The following is an 18,183-nucleotide window of genomic DNA, read 5'->3' as shown; positions in this document are numbered from 1 at the left end:
GCGCGGCCGCGGGAGGGGGCGGGGCCGGAGCGCCCACACTCGGCCGCAGCCCCACCCCCGCCACCGGACTCGCCCCCGCGCGCGCAGCCCCCAGGTTGGCCCTGCGAAGCGCCCGCTAGGATCCGCCGGAGTCCCTGGCGCGGCCCCTAGGGACCCACCTGAGCGCTGCAAGGGGTCCTCAGCCCGCTGCGCTCACCCTAAAGTGAGGCGTCCGTTGGCCCCTCTAGGTATGGTCACCTTCCCCCTCTGTCGCCGCTTGCAGCTTTGCGCTTCACCTGGCTCTTGGCGCCGTTGAATGTGCCAAATCCCTTTCTTACTCATTGGGTCTAGGGTCTCTCTCCCCCACTAGAAACCCTCCGGGACAGAGTTTACGGTCGGTTTTATTCCTGGCCGGGCCCTCAGGACTGGCACGCAGTAGGCGCTCCGTAATCTGGTTAACACTGTGGGATGAGTGAATTTAACTATCCCCCACCCGTCTGTCAGTTGTCCAGTTTACCTCCTGCTACAGCTTGGTTGAACCTGGACACCATTACGCTGAGTGAAGGAAGTCAGACACCAGAAGGACACATAGGGTATGATTTATAGTTACATGAAGCGTCCGGAACAGGGGAACCCATGGAGACAAAGTAGGTTGGTGGTTGCCTGGGTCTGGGGGAGCTGGGAGGAAACGGGGGCGGCCGTACAAGGGATTTCTCCTTGGGGGTGATAAAAATGTTCTGGAATTGGGTAATAGTGATGATTGCACAACTCTGAATATACCAAAAGCCATTGAATTGTACCATTTAAAAAGGCAAATTTCGGGGCGCCTGGGTGGCGCAGTCGGTTAAGCATCCGGCTTCGGCCAGGTCACGATCTCGCGGTCCGTGAGTTCGAGCCCCGCGTCGGGCTCTGAGCTGATGGCTCAGAGCCTGGAGCCTGTTTCCGATTCTGTGTCTCCCTCTCTCTCTGCCCCTCCCCCGTTCATGCTCTGTCTCTCTCTGTCCCAAAAATAAATAAAAACGTTGAAAAGAAGAAAAAAAAGGAAAAAAAAAAAAGGCAAATTTATGGTATGCGAATTACCTCTCAGTAAAGCTGTTACAAAAAGAAAATCAAACAAAAGCCTCTCTCTCCTTGTTTTTCTACTCCCTGTCTTCTCTGTGAAGGATTCAGCGCGTCTTTCGGGGCCCCGTAAAGCAGGGGCTGGTTGCAGCCCTGAAGATGGGCCAGGAAAGAATAGAAAATAGGGTTGGGGAGTCAGCATGGCCGGGGAAATCCTCGAGGCTGGTCTTTGCCCTTTCCGTGCTAGACACAACACTCATGGGCCTTTTTGAAAGATGACTTGGGACGATTGGGATTTGTATTAAAGATCTTTAATTGGTGGAGAAACAAAAGTATAGAAAGTATCTTTTTAATTTAAAGGGACTTAGGGTAGGGGGCGCCTGGGTGGCTCAGTCGGTTGAGCCTCTGACTTCGGCTCAGGTCATGATCTGAGGGTTTGTGAGTTCGAGCCCCGCGTCGGGCTCTGCGCTGACAGCTCGGAGCCTGCAGCCTGCTTCCGATTCTGCGTCTCCCTCTCTCTCTCTGCCCCTCCCCTGCTCTCGCACTCTCTCTCTCCCAAAATTAACGTTAAAAAAAACTAACATAAAATAAAGGGACTTACGGTAAAACTAACGTTGGAACCACCTTCAGGCCTTCAGTCAAGCATCATCTTTACTCGGAAGCCTTCCTTGCTCATCTTTGACCCTCCCTCGATCTATGTCTAACCCCCCCAAAAAAGCTAATCCCACATCTTGTTCTACCTCTGTATCTTGCCATGTGAATGTCTGCTATTCCTTGAACTCACGCCCGCCTTCATTCATTAGTTCATTCAACAGACTTGGAGGGAGTTTTTTTTTTTTTTTTAACGTTTATTTATTTTCGAGACAGAGAGAGACAGAACATGAACGGGGGAGGGGCCGAGAGAGAGGGAGACACAGAATCGGAAGCAGGCTCCAGGCTCTGAGCCATCAGCCCAGAGCCCGACGCGGGGCTCGAACTCACGGACCGCGAGATCATGACCTGAGCTGAAGTCAGATGCCCAACCGACTGAGCCACCCAGGCGCCCCGGGAGTTTCTACAATGCTCCAGGCACTGTGGTACGTGCCTGGGATAGAAGACATTTTCAGGAATTTTAGGCAGGGAGGCAAGCAAGTGAGTGAGCAATTACCATATCATGGTCAGTCTCCTGTTAGGGTTCTTTTTCGGCGCTGTGGGTGGGAGTATTCTTTTTTATAGTTGTAGTTAACGATTCCTTCTCTGTATATATACATATTATATATATACTAGATAGATGGATGGATATAGTATAGTAAATGATATATGTATGAGTCTATGTGTATATGGATATATATCTATTGGAAAGATTTAGCTATAGCTACTTGATCGCGAGAGCCTCTAATTCAGCACTGGCATCTGTCCACCAGATGTTGGATCCTTTATGAAGGAGAACTCGGACCACAACCGGATGAGGAGGCCTAGAAAAAGGGCCTGGGACAAGCTCAAGAATCCACTGGTGACCTTGATCGGAAAAGCATGCAGACATCATGCTGTTTTCCTGTGGAACCTGACTTCATCCTGTTTTCCCCGACACTTTCACTTTTATTTCCCCTTTAATTACTATTTTCTTTCCAATTCTAAAAGGAGTGCATGCTTCAAGGGAAATGCAGAGAAGTCCAAAAGGAAAAGTAAACCACTCGCTTCTGCACCATCCAGAAATAATGATTGCTAATATTGTTGCGTCTTTGGGTTTTTCTCTTATATAATTTCTTTTTTAATTTTTTTTTCAACGTTTTTATTTATTTTTGGGACAGAGAGAGACAGAGCATGAACGGGGGAGGGGCAGAGAGAGAGGGAGACACAGAATCGGAAACAGGCTCCAGGCTCTGAGCCGTCAGCCCAGAGCCCGACGCGGGGCTCGAACTCACGGACCGCGAGATCGTGACCTGGCTGAAGTCGGATGCTTAACTGACTGCGCCACCCAGGCGCCCCTCTCTTATATAATTTCTTTACAAGAATAACATCAATGCTATACGCAGCTTGCTATGAGCTAGCCATTGGTCTAAGCCCCTTGCACCTCTGAACTCATTTCATCTCCGTGCCTCTTTGAGGGAGGTGGTATTACTCGCCCGGCTCACAGACGGGGAGACTGAAGCCCAGAGAAGTTCAATCACTTGCCCAAGGTCACAGAGCTTGGCCAGAGCAGGACCGAGCTTTGAACCCAGGCAGTCAAGCCTCACAGTCTGCAGGTCTGAACTAAGCTTGCCCCCTGCACCGTCGCTCCTCTGTGCAATGGCAAAAGTGATGTGCGCTCCGTGTGTGGAAGTTGAAAACACGCACCCACAAAAGGGGGAAAAAAATCGCCCACCTAAGGAGAGCAGCTGTCAGTACTTAAGTGTAAGTCAGCCCAGTATATGTTGCCCACACATCTATGCAAATGAAGTCACGTGGTACAGGCCCTCTGCTGACTGCCTTTTTTCCTCTTTTGCAAATATCATGAGTTTTTCTCACGCCCTAAGTTCTCCTCTACGACATGCTTCTCCAGGGGCATCTGATCGCCCCCCCCCCGCATCTTGATTGTATGCTTGACCCCCTCTCCCCCATTGTTGGGCCGCTTTCCCTGTTATAAATAACGCTGGCCCAGAGGAGTGCATATTTGTGAGGCTCTAAATAACCCCCCAAAGGCTGTTCTGGTGGGAACCCCTGGCCGTGGCTCAGTGCCCTGACACTTCTGAGATTCGGGCACCAGACGGAACCACGGCCAGCTACGTAATTTGCAGGGTCCGGGGCAAAATGAAAATGTGGGGCCCCTAAAGCAAGAAGAACGTGATTTCCTTTCTTCGGCAATCTCTCTCGATCTGTCGTGGTGCCGTCTTGTGCCGGGTGCCTTGAGCATGGAGATACTTGTGGGACACATGCAGGCCCTCACGGCACCCCAGGCCGTGGAATTTAGTGGGCAGCGCCCAGAGGCTTGGCCCTGAGCCTCCCTGCACCCGTCTGTGCCCAAGCCCCCACGGAGCGACAGTGACGTAAACCTGTGAGCCACGCCCACCAACCCACTCATACAAATCCAACAAATGGAATTATTAAGAATTCCAAGACAACAGGGGCGCCTGGGTGGCGCAGTCGGTTAAGCGTCCGACTTCAGCCAGGTCACGATCTCGCGCTCCGTGAGTTCGAGCCCCGCGTCGGGCTCTGGGCTGATGGCTCAGAGCCTGGAGCCTGTTTCCGATTCTGTGTCTCCCTCTCTCTCTGCCCCTCCCCCCTTCATGCTCTGTCTCTCTCTGTCCCAAAAATAAATAAATGTTGAAAAAAAAAATTTAAAGAATTCCAAGACAACAATCTCAGAGCGTTAAATCCCAAGCCTGAGTGTCGAGCTCTGTGAGGCTGCCGGCCCTAGATGGGGCAGGTGGAACTGTCACCAGAGAGGGACACGCGAGGCTGTTATTTCTATGCTCGATACTTCAGGAACACGCACAGCTGACTCTCCCTCGTAAAGAACACGTCATCTGGATACACAGAATGGCAAAAAATAAAAATAGGAAAAAAAAAAAGGGAAAGAAAAAGGCACGGGGCGGGGAGGAGGAAGGTGTAGGCAAGTGAGGCCTAGTTAATGGCAGGTAATACACAGGCCCTCACGGTAGCCTTCGGGGCCCATGCTACCGTCACCCCACTTTACAGATGAGGAAACAGAGGCTCTAGGAGTGGAGGACGCATCCCGTACCACACAGATGGGTGAGCGCAGAAACCAGGATGAGGAACCCACGCCACCGTGCGCCAGCGCCCAAAGTTAACCAGCGCGCTAGAAGCTTCTCTGAAAGGGCTGCAAGCTGCTTTTCTTTCAGGCTACTGAGTTGGCCCTGACCTCCCTGTGCCCAGGAGGTTGCAGCCGGCAGGAAGGGGAGGCAGAGAAAGGTGTCCCCGCAAGCATGAGTGTGAAAGGCCAGCCAGACTTCCAGAGAGCAGCTGGGCTTGGCAGGGGCGGGCCCTGAGAACTTGCACTTGGAGCTGGCCCCGCCCCCCCTGCGGGGAGTTTGCAGGCTCCCCGGTCTCCTGGAGGAGGAGGGAGGGAGAAGGAGGTGGGCCTGTTCTCTAAACAGTCTGTTCTTCTCACCAAGTGTTTGTCCTTGGCCCAGCTTCCCTCCCCAAAGCTGAGTAATCTAGAAAAATTGCAGCCGGGCACCGAGGGGCAGGCCCAGGGGCCGACCTGGATCACGGCCCCAAGCGCAGTTCTTGGCAGGCTCACTCTTGTAAGTTTGTAACTGTTTAGACCCGAGGACAGGAAGCACCAGATGCCCTCTAGAGGATCAGGCCAGCCAATGGGCAGAGCCACACTGGGCGTCTGTCTGGGCGGCTCAGTCGGTTGAGCCTCTGACTTCCGCTCAAGTCACGCTCTTGCGGTTCGTGGGTTCGAGCCCCGCGTCGGGCTCTGTGCTGACAGCTTGGAGCCTGGAGCCTGCTTCGGAACCTGTGTCTCCCTCTCTCTCTGCCCCTCCCCCGCTCACGTTCTGTCTCTCTCTGTCTCAAAAATAAATAAACATTAAAAAAATAATAAGAGGGGCGCCTGGGTGGCGCAGTCGGTTAAGCGTCTGACTTCAGCCAGGTCACGATCTCGCGGTCTGTGAGTTCGAGCCCCGCGTCGGGCTCTGGGCTGATGGCTCAGAGCCTGGAGCCTGTTTCCGATTCTGTGTCTCCCTCTCTCTCTGCCCCTCCCCCGTTCATGCTCTGTCTCTCTCTGTCCCAAAAATAAATAAAGGTTGAAAAAAAAATTAAAAAAAAATAAATAAATAAAATAATAATAAGAAATCACTGATTTACCCTATGACCAGCACTCCCGGCGGCACCTGCCACGGACAGCTGAACATGTGTGAGCTTTTGCTGACGATGCCTGACGCTCGGCCAGCCGAAGAGCCGTTGCCAGCTGAAGCCCCTTCTTCCTGTCAAGAGAGAAATTGTCGGGCAGTGGACGCACTGCCTCCCGGTCATTTATACCTTAGCGTTTCCATCAGCTTTTGGCACTTTCTCAGGAGGATGCCGTGACTGGAAGGAAGGAAAGACGGCGGCCGCCCCCGGCCAGAGGTAGGGACAAGGTGACCGGGGAAGCAGGTGCCACGTGTAAGACGTACAAGAGGCTCCCGGCCCGTCACGGTTTCACCTGCCACTGACTCTGTCTTGGGTCCTGCCGCTTACACCGAGGCCCCTAGCTAAGCTCGCATCGCCCGCGGCCTGACTCCCCCGTGGCACGCCAGGCGGACCACGCGTTTCTCTTTTCGTCAACTGTTAAAATGAAACACTTGGGAGGGACTTCAGGGTCTGGGTCCAAGGCCAGCAGGTAACCCCGAGTGGGCCATATCCTCCTCTGGAGTCTTCCGACGTCTCGTGTAAAGTTAGACAACGCGGAAAAAAGCCTTCCCAGAACTGTTGCAGCCGGCAGAACACAAACCCAGTTGTTCGTGGTAAGCCCACTCCTTGGTTACACCCCTGCCCTCCCCGACGGAACTGCAACTGAGCACGTCTCAGGGTATCCGTGCGCATCGGTGGAGACCGGGAACGTCTCAGGGTACCCGTGTTCATCAGAACCACATTCTGAATCTGGAGTCTGGTATCGGTCTGGGGGGGAGTCAAGCCCCCCAGGCTCTAGAGCGATGCTGTGCAAAGTGGTCACCAACGGCCCCAGGTGGCCATTTCAATGTCAATTAGCTAAGACCACCTACGACTCAAAATTCGTCGCTTGAGCCTCATGTCGAGCATTCACAGCCACACACACTAGGGACTGTTGCCCTGGACGGCAGAGGTTACAGGATGATGCCATCATCACAAAGTTGTACAAGAGACGCTGTCCCACAGCGGTGCTTCCTGCTAGCTGCAGGCCTGGGAGCAAGTCGCTTACCCCTCTGGGCCTCAGTGTCGTCATCTGCAAAATGAGAGTTAATCTAGTCAACAGCAGATGCTTCACGGAGGCCCTGCCAGGTACTCTTCGAGGGGCTGGGGATACAGCAGTAAGCAACACAGGGAGCTAAAATCATGGCCCTCGTGGAACAGACCTTCTAAAGGAGGGGCCGCCCTTATCTCCCAGAGCTGGTTTGAGAATGAAATGAAATAGGGCAGGAAAAGCACATTTGGTGGTTTCTGGCACGTTCCAAGAGCTCAGTAGCTGGTAGCCGCTAGTGTTACTAGTTATCAGCTCCCTTCTCCCACGCCCCGCTAACTGGGATGGTAAACACATAACGGTCCTGCCCATACTTCTAATCCTATACCCGTGGCAGACATTGCTAATCGATCACAGCACACTCTCCACTGAGCCCAGAAGTGGTGCCTGAAGGATTCTAGGAATAGAGCGTCAGGCAGCACTCTCAGACAAATCCCCTCGGAACTCCCATCACCCTGTTCGACATCACCTCTGCATTCCTCTACAAGCTGCCTGTCCCCCCCCCCCAATCCTGGATGCTGGACCCCCGTGGTCCTCCGGAAGGTCAGACTCCAGGCCCAGGCCTGCCCCCACTTGGGAGAAAGTATTTTTTTTCAAATACTGAAGTGTCTGGTCAGTACCTGGTCAGCTGAGCAGCTGGTCTGCTCTGACCTGCCAGGGACTGGCTTCTTGAGTCACCGCCTCCCGGAGTGGGTTCTGGCTTTGTTCCCACCAGGGCTCCTGGGGTCTCGAATCCTGTCCCTCTTTTTTGTTCCAGAAAAGTGGATTGTTTCCAGGCAGGGCAAATAAGTCCTGGCCAAAAAGGTCTGAGTGAAACCCAGCGCGCGTCCCCCGTGAACACACAGTTGCGACACGGAGAAGATAAGGGATGGGCGGAGGAGGCCCTGTGCCCCGGGGACCCAAGGGAGGCCGGGACACTGGGTCCCTGGGAGTCGGCTTCACAGACGAGATGCATGTCCTGCACTGCAGCCTCCAGCCAGAACCCTTGCACTGCCTGCCCGAGCCTCGCTGTCCTCCACTGCGGGGACTCACCCGGAGGGCTGTCCTCTCTCCGGATCCTGTGTCACTTCCCGTATGCCGGTCCCTCCAATCATTCCTTTGGCACGGCAGGTAGTAACGACACCCGGTGTCGTCGTCGTCGGGAGTTCAGCTCTCCCGTCTACCATTTACCAGCTGTGTGACCTCGGGCAAGTTACCGAGACTCTCTGTGCCTTGCTTTTCTCCTCTGTGAAACGGGGTTTACAACCGAGCCTACAGGGAGCATCTGGGTCACAGGAAGAACTTGCATAAGTCATTGCAGAGGGCTTAGCAGGGTGCCTGGGGTGCCGTACTCAGTCCACAACACAGGTTCACTGCCGCGGTCAGTGTTTTCTTTTTTTACTCTGTTGGCGTGGTAAATTTCATGAACTACTTTTTTTTTTTTTTTTCGAATACTGAAGTTTTCTGGCACCCCTGGGATAAAGCTTACCCGCTTTTGACAGAGCGATCGGTGACTGACATCTGAGCTATTCACAGGGGTACGTGGGGGATCAGTAGGCAGGTGAAGGAGGAAAGGGCATGAAAGGCAGAGGGAACAGTGGGTACGAAGGCCGGGGTAAGAGGCAGCAAGTGAGTCCAGGGGCCCAACCTGGCTTCAACCAGGGGAGCTTACGGGGAACAGCGGGAAACGCGGACTCCAGGAACATAGAAACCCGTCAGCACCGAGCTGCGCGTCTGGCACTGGGTGATTGAGCACCTTTATTTAAAATTTTTGTTTTTGATGTTTATTTTTGAGAGAGACAGAGACAGAGTGTGAGCAGGGGAGGGGCAGAGAGAGAGAAGGAGACACAGAATCCGAAGCGGGCTCCAGGCTCCGAGCGGTCAGCCAAGAGCCCGACGCGGGGCTCGAACCCACCAACCGTGAGATCGTGACCTGAGCCGAAGTCAGCTGCTTAACCCATTGAGTCACCCAGGTGCCCCAAGGCAGCTTTATTTTAACTTCTACAAGTGCACCGTAAACTTGGAGAACGCAAAGCACCTGTATCCTATTTTTTTTTTTTTTTTTTTTTGCCACATTCAGTACATAGTTGTTGTCCGTGTCGAGTTTTAGCAGCTTTGAGGCTCCTTTTCCTACAGGCTGAAATCCACAAGTAGAAGATGCGGCCCGGCCTCCCCCAGATCCCATCTGTTGTGAATAGCTGTGAATATCCGAGTTGTGAATACCCAAACTATTCCGCCTAGAGGCTTTCAACCTCCTCCCCTTGAGGGCAGCCTGCCGCCTCTGGTTGACCAGTATCAGAGTACAAAGCCGTGGCCCCCTTGCCTCAAGGTGGAGGGGATAATTTTGTGTTTCTAGTCAAGCTCCAGAGCTCTTTCTGGGAATGAGCTGAGATCCCCCTTGGCTGGGCTTCCTCCTGCCCTGTCCTACTTCCTCCGTTCCTTACAGGTTTCTCCTGAGGGCTCTCCCGTCGCAAACCAGGGCAGAGAATCCGGGTCTCGAGATCTGCTTCTTAGACGCCTGACCTAAAGCTCTGTAGATGGACAGGTAAATGAGAAAGCAGGGCTGTGGGTGCCCACGGTTATTTTGCGCTTCTTGCGCAGGGACAGCCCTGCCCCCTACCCGATCGCCAGGGCTCCCCAGGCGCAGGCCTTGAGGCTAAGAATCAAGTTCAAGTAGCTGATTTGGAAAGTGCAGAAACGCTGACTGGGAGGAAGGAGCAAGAGAGCAAAAGGGAAGGGGTCCTCGCGGCACGAATGAAGCCAGCCCCACTTCCGAAGGTGGCCGGAGCTTTACGCACAGGGAACTCTCGGAAACAGTGGAGAACACACCCTTTGGAGGTTTCCCACCCCAGGGGTGGGGCGGACCAGGTACTTACACAACACTCGTGGCGCGTATTGGCTGACAGCTGCTCGCAGGGCTAACCGGCCTGCGTTTCCAACCTGCCTGGCCAGGGGACAGAATCGAAGGCCTCAGATCCAGGCCTGAAGGTACTGGCAGCTGCAGAAGGGAGGCGGGAGGAATACGGACGGAACACCAACAGCATGGGCTGCATCGTCCTTTAGGAAACGATTCCTCCCCAAAGTCCCTTCCGGGAGCTTCTCTTGAAGTTGCCGATCTGAGAAGCCCACCCACGGGCCTGGGCGTATAACCCATATTTAGCCAATCACAGCAGCCCCCTTCCTTGGCGACAAGTGATTGGCTCAAAGGGTAGACACGTCCTCCAGGCTGGGCCAATCAGAATCGTTCCCTAGCATTTTTATACAGTTGTCCGGAGAGAGCAAGAAGTCCTCTTTTCTTTATCGCTGAGGGAGGATGTAAGCTGGAAATTCTCTGCATGGAAGGAAGTGAATTACACTGCAAGAGAAGTGAATTACATCCCCCCTCTTTTTTCTCTCCCCAAACTATTGGCTTATGTCAGTACGGTTTCTGTTTCTCTCACTTGCAACGACTGAGTCCGAACTCATATGGGGTCTATCCTTCTCGTACTCCCTCAGACTCACGAGTGGCAGCATTCTGGAGACGAAGACCTATTTGTTGACTGAGAATCTTGGATTATGAGTCTGTGCACTCAAGGCCAGGCCATTCCCATGTGGTTTGTTCCCGGAAGGCTGAGCTCAACTGGAAAGCTTCGTATTTTTCTCTTCCAAGTTGCATAACACATGTGATTCCAGGAAGTAGGAATGCGGGTTGGGGGTGCGGAACAGAGAATCAGAGGGATATACCATGGAGTTGTCCAATGCCCTGCCCCCATGCAGGGGCGACTGCATGGTGGATCTCATGGGACCTCTGGGGAGCCTGTGTAATCCAGCTCAGAACTGTCCTTCCAGGAGACAAAACGGGGACACATTTGTGTGTGAGTTCCTGGGCCCCACTGCTCAAGGGGAGGCCGTGGGAGTTAACCCCATGGCCAAATTCTGGGTTGTGCATGTGTGAGTCCCCAAAGGGCTCTGCAATATTGCATGCCATGGTGTCTGAGAAGTCTGAGGGCCAAAGGCCTGGCCAAAGCAGCTGACAAAGCAGCTCTGTGCATCGGACAGGCCCGTGCAGTGACATGGGTTGGGTAGGGAGAGGGGGTGGGAAGGGTGTGTACCTCTCCAAGTGACCGTTTCTCATCCAGCAGATTGGGGGCCAAAGTCCACCCGTGCTGGGATTTTTTGGGTTAGGCTGATAACTGTGGAGTCATGTCTGTCTGCCACACCTCTTCTCTGCCTTGTTGACCTTTAATCTCGTGCAAAGTCCTTTTTCTGGTCACCTCCCAGGCCTCCAAAGACTTGGCTGGCCTGGTCTGTGTGTCGATCCCCTGTCCCCTGCCTGCTTCCCCTGACGCCGTTGATGGGCTGGCACCAATCCTTCCCTGGCTGCCATGTTCTCCTCCTGGTCCTGCCCCTTCTTCTTGTGTTCATCTCACCGACTTCTGGACATTTCTTTTCCTGCACACTCCCTGCTCTAGGTTGATGTTCTGTCAGTGGCTGCTCCCTTCCATGACCCTGGCTCCTGTCAGGCCATCCTGTTAAAAAAGAAATTATTCTGACAGTCGTTAAAGATGCAAATAGCCTTGTTTTAAGACCATGGCAATAGGAGAGAGGCTCTGAGCTCACCTCTGAATACAGCAGAGACAGCTGGGGGTTTACAGCTGGATGGGGGGGGGGTGGCGAGCCCTGGATGGAACCTTACAGGGAGGAGTCATGGTGGGGGGCACAGTTCTTGCTGAAGACAGGCCAAAGGTGGGAGATGAGGAATTTGATCAGATACCAAGGGTCAGGGGATTCTCCTTGAACTGACTTTGCAGGATTCTTTGCCCAATCTGGGCTTGGCAAGTCCAAGAGGTTGGGAGCCAAGGTCAAGACCTCATCAAGGTCAAGAGGAGCCTGACTCACATCCGGTCAAGGAAGAAGGAGCTTTAGCAATCCCCATCCGAGGCTCCCGCCCCCCCAGGCTGCGGGAACACTCCTTCCTGTCTCCCCATCCCCGGGCTCAGGGGACTGACCGCTTCATTCTTGCTGGCTCGGGGTGCCTCAGTAGCCCCTGTTGGTTCTAACTCAGAAATTCTCTTCAGCATTCTATCAGACGTGCCTTGGGTCCGCGGTCCTCACCGTGGCTCTCTCCCCTGGGAAAATGTGCCTTTCTGTCCATTTCTCTGTCATTTTCCAAAGTGGCTTTTAGAGTTGTCTCCTTTCTGTCTCACTGTCACCACGGAGGATCTGAACTTTGGTCCCGGGGGAAGATGAATCGGAACCCACAGCATTGCATAGAGGAAGCACCCGAGGGTCTGGCTTCCAGGCTGGCCACTTTTTACTTGCCATGTGTGTGCCGATGGACAGGTGGCTGAGCCCCAGACTCCCCTTCAATAAAAAAGGACATAGTAACAGTGACCCTGCCAATTAGCCTGCCGTAAGCACCGCGTCAAGTATTATCAGGTCACGGAAGGAATCTTTATTGAACGAAAAAGTAAATGGATGCCCAAACAAAATGAGCTAATGCATAAAGTCATCCCTAACTTCTAATGTCTAATCAAACTTTAATTTTTTTTTGAGAGAGAGAGAGAGAGAGAGAGAGAGAGAGAGAGAGAGAGAGCGCGAGCGCCAGCCTGTGGGGAAGGAGCAGAGAGAGAGAAAGAATCCCAACCAGACTCTTCCCTGTTAGCACAGAGCCCGATGTGGGGCTTGATTCCACAAACCATGAGACCATGACCTGAGCTAAAATCAAGAGTCAGACACTTGACTGACCGAGCCACCTAGACGCCCCCAAATTTTAATTTATAAACATTTATCTTTTAAGATGACTCTGTTAGCCAACTTCCACCTGATTTTTTTTCAACCTGGTTTTCTTTTGTTAATAATCAATTCATAAATTAGTGGGTTAAAATTTCCCCTGCAATTAACTCCATTTACAAATTTTGTTCTTTAAAAAATTTTTTTTCAACGTTTATTCATCTAGGAGAGACAGAGAGACAGAGCAGGAGCGGGGAAGGGGCAGAGAGAGGGAGACACAGAATCTGAAACAGGCTCCAAGCTCTGAGCTGTCAGCACAGAACCTGACGTGGGGCCCGAACTCACGAACCACCGTGAGATCATGACCTGAGCCAAAGTGACTGAGCCACCTAGGTGCCCCAAATTTAGTTATTTTAAGTTCCCTTAAGTGTTCCAAACTACATTCAAAATTTTTAAATGTCTCAATCTTAGACACCTTAAAAAACAACTAAATGTGCTTTTTTTTAATAATGGTAAAAAATACATAACATAAAGCTTAGCATTTTTACCGTTAAATTTTTAAAAATTAATTAGTTAATTTCTTAATTTACATCCAAGTTAGCATATAGTGCAACAATGATTTCAGGAGTAGATTCCTTAAGCCCCTTCCCCATTTAGCCCATCGCCCCTCCCACCACCCCTCCAGCAGCCCTCTGTTCTCTATATTTAAGAGTCTCTTATGTTTTGCACCCCTCCCTGTTTTTAGATTATTTTTGTTTCCCTTCCCTTATGTTCGTCTGTTTTGCGTCTTAAAGTCCTCATGTGAGTGAAGTCATGATTTTTGTCTTTCTCTGACTAATTTCACTCAGCATAATAACCTCCAGTTCCATCCACGTAGTTGCAAATGGCAAGATTTCATTCTTTTTGATCGCCGAGTAATACTCCATCGTCTATATATACCACGTCTTCTTTGTCCATTTGTCCATCGAGGGACATGTGGGCTCTTTCCATACTTTGGCTATTGTCGATGATCCTGCTATAAACATGGGGGTGCACGTGTCCCTTCAAAACAGCACTCCTGTATCCCTGGGGTAAATACCTTAGTAGTGCAATTGCTGGGCCGTAGGGTAGTTCTACCCTAGTTCAATTTTTTGGGGAACCTCCACACTGTTTTCCAGAGTGGCTGCGCCAGCTTGCATTCCCACCAACAATACAAAAGAGATCCTCTTTCGCCGCGTCCTCGCCAACATCTGTTGTTGCCTGAGTTGTTCATGTCAGCCATTCTGACCGGGGGGGAGGGTGTATCTCATTGCGGTTTTGATTTGTATATCCCTGATGAGGAGTGACGTGGAGCATTTTCTCATGTGTCGGTTGGTCATCTGGGTGTCTTCTTTGGAGAAGTGTCTGTTCATGTCTTTGGCCCATTCCTTCACTGCATTATGTGTTTTTTGGGTGTTGAGTTTGAGAAGTTCTTTATAGATTGTTGGATACTAACCCTTTATCTGATAGGTCGTTTGCAAATATCTTCTCCCATTCTGTCAGTTGCCTTTTAGTTTCGCCGATTGTTTCCTTCGCTGTGCAGAAGCTTTTTATTTTCATGAGGTCCCAGTAGTTCATTCTTGCTTTTGTTTCTCTTGCCTCCAGAGACGTGTTGAGTAAGAAGTTACTGCGGCCAAGATCAAAGAGGTTTTTGCCTGCTTTCTCCTCGAGGATTTTGATGGCTTCCTGTCTTACAGTGAGGTCTTTCATCCATTTTGAGTTTATTTTTGTGTCTGGTGTAAGAAAGTGGTCCAGGTTCATTCTTCTGCCTGTCGCTGTCCAGTTTTCCCAGCACCATTTGCTGAAGAGACTGTCTTTATTCCATGGATGTTCTTTCCTGCTTTGTCAAAGATTAGTTGGCCATGCATTGGTGGGTCCATTTCTGGGTTCTCTATTCTGTTCTGTTGGTCTGACTGTCTTTTTGTGCCAGTACCGTACTGTCTTGATGATGACAGCTCTGTACTATGGCTTGAAGTCTGGGATTGGGATGCCTCCTGTTTTGGTTTTCTTTTTCAAGATTGCTTTGGCTATGCGGGATCTTTTCTGGTTCCATACACATTTCAGGATTGTTTGTTCTAGCTCTGTGAAGAATGCTGGTGTCATTTTGATAGGGACTGCCCGACTGACTCCCTCGGTTAGCAGACGGGTCCTGTTTCTTCTGTGAAACACGGTAGCACGCTCAGCCCTGCACCTGTGGACTCCTTCCCCTACCGATTGGTCTCAATGCTTATCTAGGGCTGGGTGCGTTTGTGCCCAAACTTGTTCCTGGCAGTTGTGTTTGTCATTGTCATTAACTGATTTAATTAAGCATTGCATACACTGTGGGAATCTGAGGGTGACAAGAACGAGCGAACGTTGTCTCTAGGAAATCTAGGAAGGGGTGGATTCCAGGCTAAGGGAACTGATATCGACTTTGCTGATTGACCAGAGTCCTGATTTCTAGAATAAGAAAGCCTCCTTGTCTTTCCGAACTTCTCTGTCTTCTCTTTTTCCTGCTCTTCTGGTTTTCTCTGCTAGTTTGTCTTCCCTTTTTCTCTGCCTATTAAATGTCCAAACAGGGAACTGGTTTTTAAATGGATTTCATTTTAATTCTATTGAATATTTGATTTCTGATGTATTGCATTCCTTGAACCACATGGAATATTCCCCGTTAATTAACTCGAACAGTCTGTCTTTACTCTCGGCATGTCACTGCTATGGTTGCTTCAAGCCAAAGGGATGCTCACTTTCGCTGTGTCCTGTAGACAGTTGTGGCTTCTGATTTGCATATTGTCCACATGAATTTCTTCCTCCCCGTGGGGCCTCCCCATTGTAATGGTTTCCCTTCTCCGGCGTGAAATAAATGGTTCCGAAAACATCTCCTGTGAACCTGAAAGTATTCAACGTTCAAATTACTGTTGGAAAAACTTTTGCGTCAGATGTGCAGGCTTGTCTGTTTTCAGCAAAACCGGAAAACCCAGGTTTTCATATACTGTGTTTGCCTAAAGTCAGGCAGCTCTACAGACACATTCCTGCCTCTGAGGAATTTATACCCTGTTCAGGGGAGAGAAGACAGAAAATGTGAAAATTTAGCTGATGCTATAAGAGTTGCTACCTCACAGAGGAGCCCATTCCGTCTGCATCAGAAAGAGCTTCTTTATCCCGACTCCAGTCTGTCTTCCGGTAACTGTTTTTCATCTGCTTTCCGGAGGTTCATGCACGAAGACGGCCAGTTGCCAAATGGAGAGGCAGTTCTCCCGTCCTCCGTGAGGACTGCCCTCCTGAAGGATATACTGCATCTGAGGCCTCTCTCCCCGCTCTGTCCTGAGCACTGCCCTGTGTCAGCCGGGCTCCTCCTCTAAGCGTGGTCCCCCCATCAGCACGCAATTCTCAAACTGTGGTCTGACCGCTCACCGTAAAGCACGACCCCCTCTTCCCGTGTTCGGGGCAGGAGTGCTCCTCCAGAGCCAGTTAGGTCTGCGCCTCCCCCTTGCTCTGCTCTGCGTCACTGTGGGGGTGGGAGAAGGGCCTCCCCCACCCCGTCTGTATTTCCCAGGCTCCCTGGTCAGTGGCTTCCTGCTGGGTCTGGCCAATGGGGGACACTGGTAGAGACTGGACGGCAGGAGGGGGAAAAAGGCCTGGGTATTTCTGCTCCTTTTTGGAGCAAATCTCTAGCGGGTGTACCTCCTCCACGCTTCAGCTTTCCCTGGGTGACCCCAGCCCCAGGGCTCTCTGTCCCTCCAGCCCAGGGCTGGTTGCCAGTCTCCGTGCTGTGCTTACTCTCTGGGGGCACTTCGTCAACTTGCGTGGCTTCTCAGATCTCCCAGCCCTGGTGCGGTCAATACCCTGCATTCAATTCTTCCTGCTTATATACTTGATACATATATGGAGAGAGAGAGAGAGAGAGAGTGTGTGTATATATATATATATATATATATATATATATATATATATATACTTGACCTTTGACCAATGAAGGGTTAGGGCGGCTGAACCCCTGCACAGTGAAGACCTGCATATAACTTGTGACTCCCCCAGATCTTCACTAGTAATAGCTGACTGTTGACTGGAAGCCTTACCGATAAGGTCAACAGCCAATTCACACATATTTTGTATATGTAGTAGGTACTGTGTGCTTACAATACATGAAGCTGGGGGAAACAAGATATTAAGAAAATCGCAAGGAGGAGAAAATACGTTTACAGTGCTGTACCGTAAAACACCCGCGTGGACTTGCGCAGTTCAAAGCCACGTTGTTCAAAGGTCAGCTGTGTGTATGTATATATAGTTTATGCTTCCCTGTGGACTCTAGTGCAGCGTGTGACTTCTACTAAGTAGTTTAAGGTTGCAAACAGATGTGGGGGCTGGCACGTAAAATACCAGCCGCTGTTATATCTTTCACACGCATTTTCCACATGTGATGCTCAATGAATTCCTCGGTGGGAGATACCCATTTTGTGGAAGAAGAAACTAAGGCTGGGGAAAGGTATGGCAGAGCCCAGATTTGGGCGAGTGGCTGCCCAAACCCTTAACTGTTAGACCACTTTCCTACTCACCAGCAGCTAAGACCCCAGGTCACGTTGGCTTTCCAGTGTCTTCCGGCTGGATGTCTGGAACCTGAGCGGCGTTGGCTCTAAGCGACTCAGTTCCTGAAAAAGACCATTCAAGAGCCCTGTTTTACACTCCCTCAGTCACTGGCCCAGCATCTTCATTTTGCAAACGTTCCTGGGAACCTCTTTTCAGAGATTTGACAATGGGTGAGCTCAGCACCGATTCTATAAATACCATTTGCTTATAAATATCTGTTCCGTGTAAGGCACCTGCTTCAGAATGACGACCACCTTGCTGAGAACAGCAAGTTTCAGGGTTATGTTTTATTCCCATCTCTAATTACAGCTGAGGTGGGATTTCTTTCTTTCTTTCTTTCTTTCTTTCTTTCTTTCTTTCTTTCTTTCAACTGGTAGCTCCAAGGAAAATGTGGGAACCAGGACGCCGACCTTACAAAGTCTGTAAGGTTTTTGCAGTGAAAGAAATAAAACCCATGCACGAAGTGAATGGTCTTGAAAGGCCAGCACAGATTTTTCTGGTTGTCTCAGGGCATGTATAGCTGAGCTACCTCGGATCGATGTCAAGGTCTCCAAACTCTGCTTCTTGGTGGGGAGGCTCAGACCCCTGAGGGCAGACCGCCTGGGTTCAATTCGTATCTGTGCAATGTTCTAGCTGTGCAACCTTGGGGGATGAATTCAGCTCCCTCATCTATGTCCGGGTGTTAGTGACAGGGTCGCCCCAGCGGATGCGAGAATTAGCTGAGAAGGTAGTTGCAAAGCACTTAACACGGCGCCTGGCACACACTCATTAGGAAGACGTTACTATGGCTAATATTGCATAATATAATCACCATATAATGTATGCGCCATATAATTACTATTACTAATACTCCCCACTGTCATCACACATTTGTAGATATTGTATAACTCGTCCATCTGGCATGGCGGTTGGGCCCGAAAGAGGCAATGCTGTGAAACACGCACTATGGGGCTCACACACACTAG

The 18,183-nt window shown here is 51.0% G+C and overlaps 1 long non-coding RNA gene across 1 annotated transcript; it reads right to left on the bottom strand.

Annotated features, from left to right (window-relative positions):
- Positions 1–8,970: 8,970 nt before the first annotated feature.
- Positions 8,971–10,037, bottom strand: LOC121009877 (uncharacterized). Its single transcript, XR_005780887.1, has 2 exons — positions 9,799–10,037; positions 8,971–9,453 (listed from the first exon to the last, which is right to left on the bottom strand). It is a non-coding gene; the product is annotated as an uncharacterized LOC121009877 (long non-coding RNA).
- Between the last annotated feature and the right edge of the window lie 8,146 nt (positions 10,038–18,183).

Source organism: Herpailurus yagouaroundi, unplaced genomic scaffold, assembly GCF_014898765.1.
Source record: "Herpailurus yagouaroundi ecotype Mexico unplaced genomic scaffold, PumYag 190, whole genome shotgun sequence".
NCBI lineage: Eukaryota > Metazoa > Chordata > Mammalia > Carnivora > Felidae > Herpailurus > Herpailurus yagouaroundi.
The sequence above is the reverse complement of the archived record's forward strand: the minus strand, read 5'-3'. Positions and strand labels throughout refer to the sequence as shown.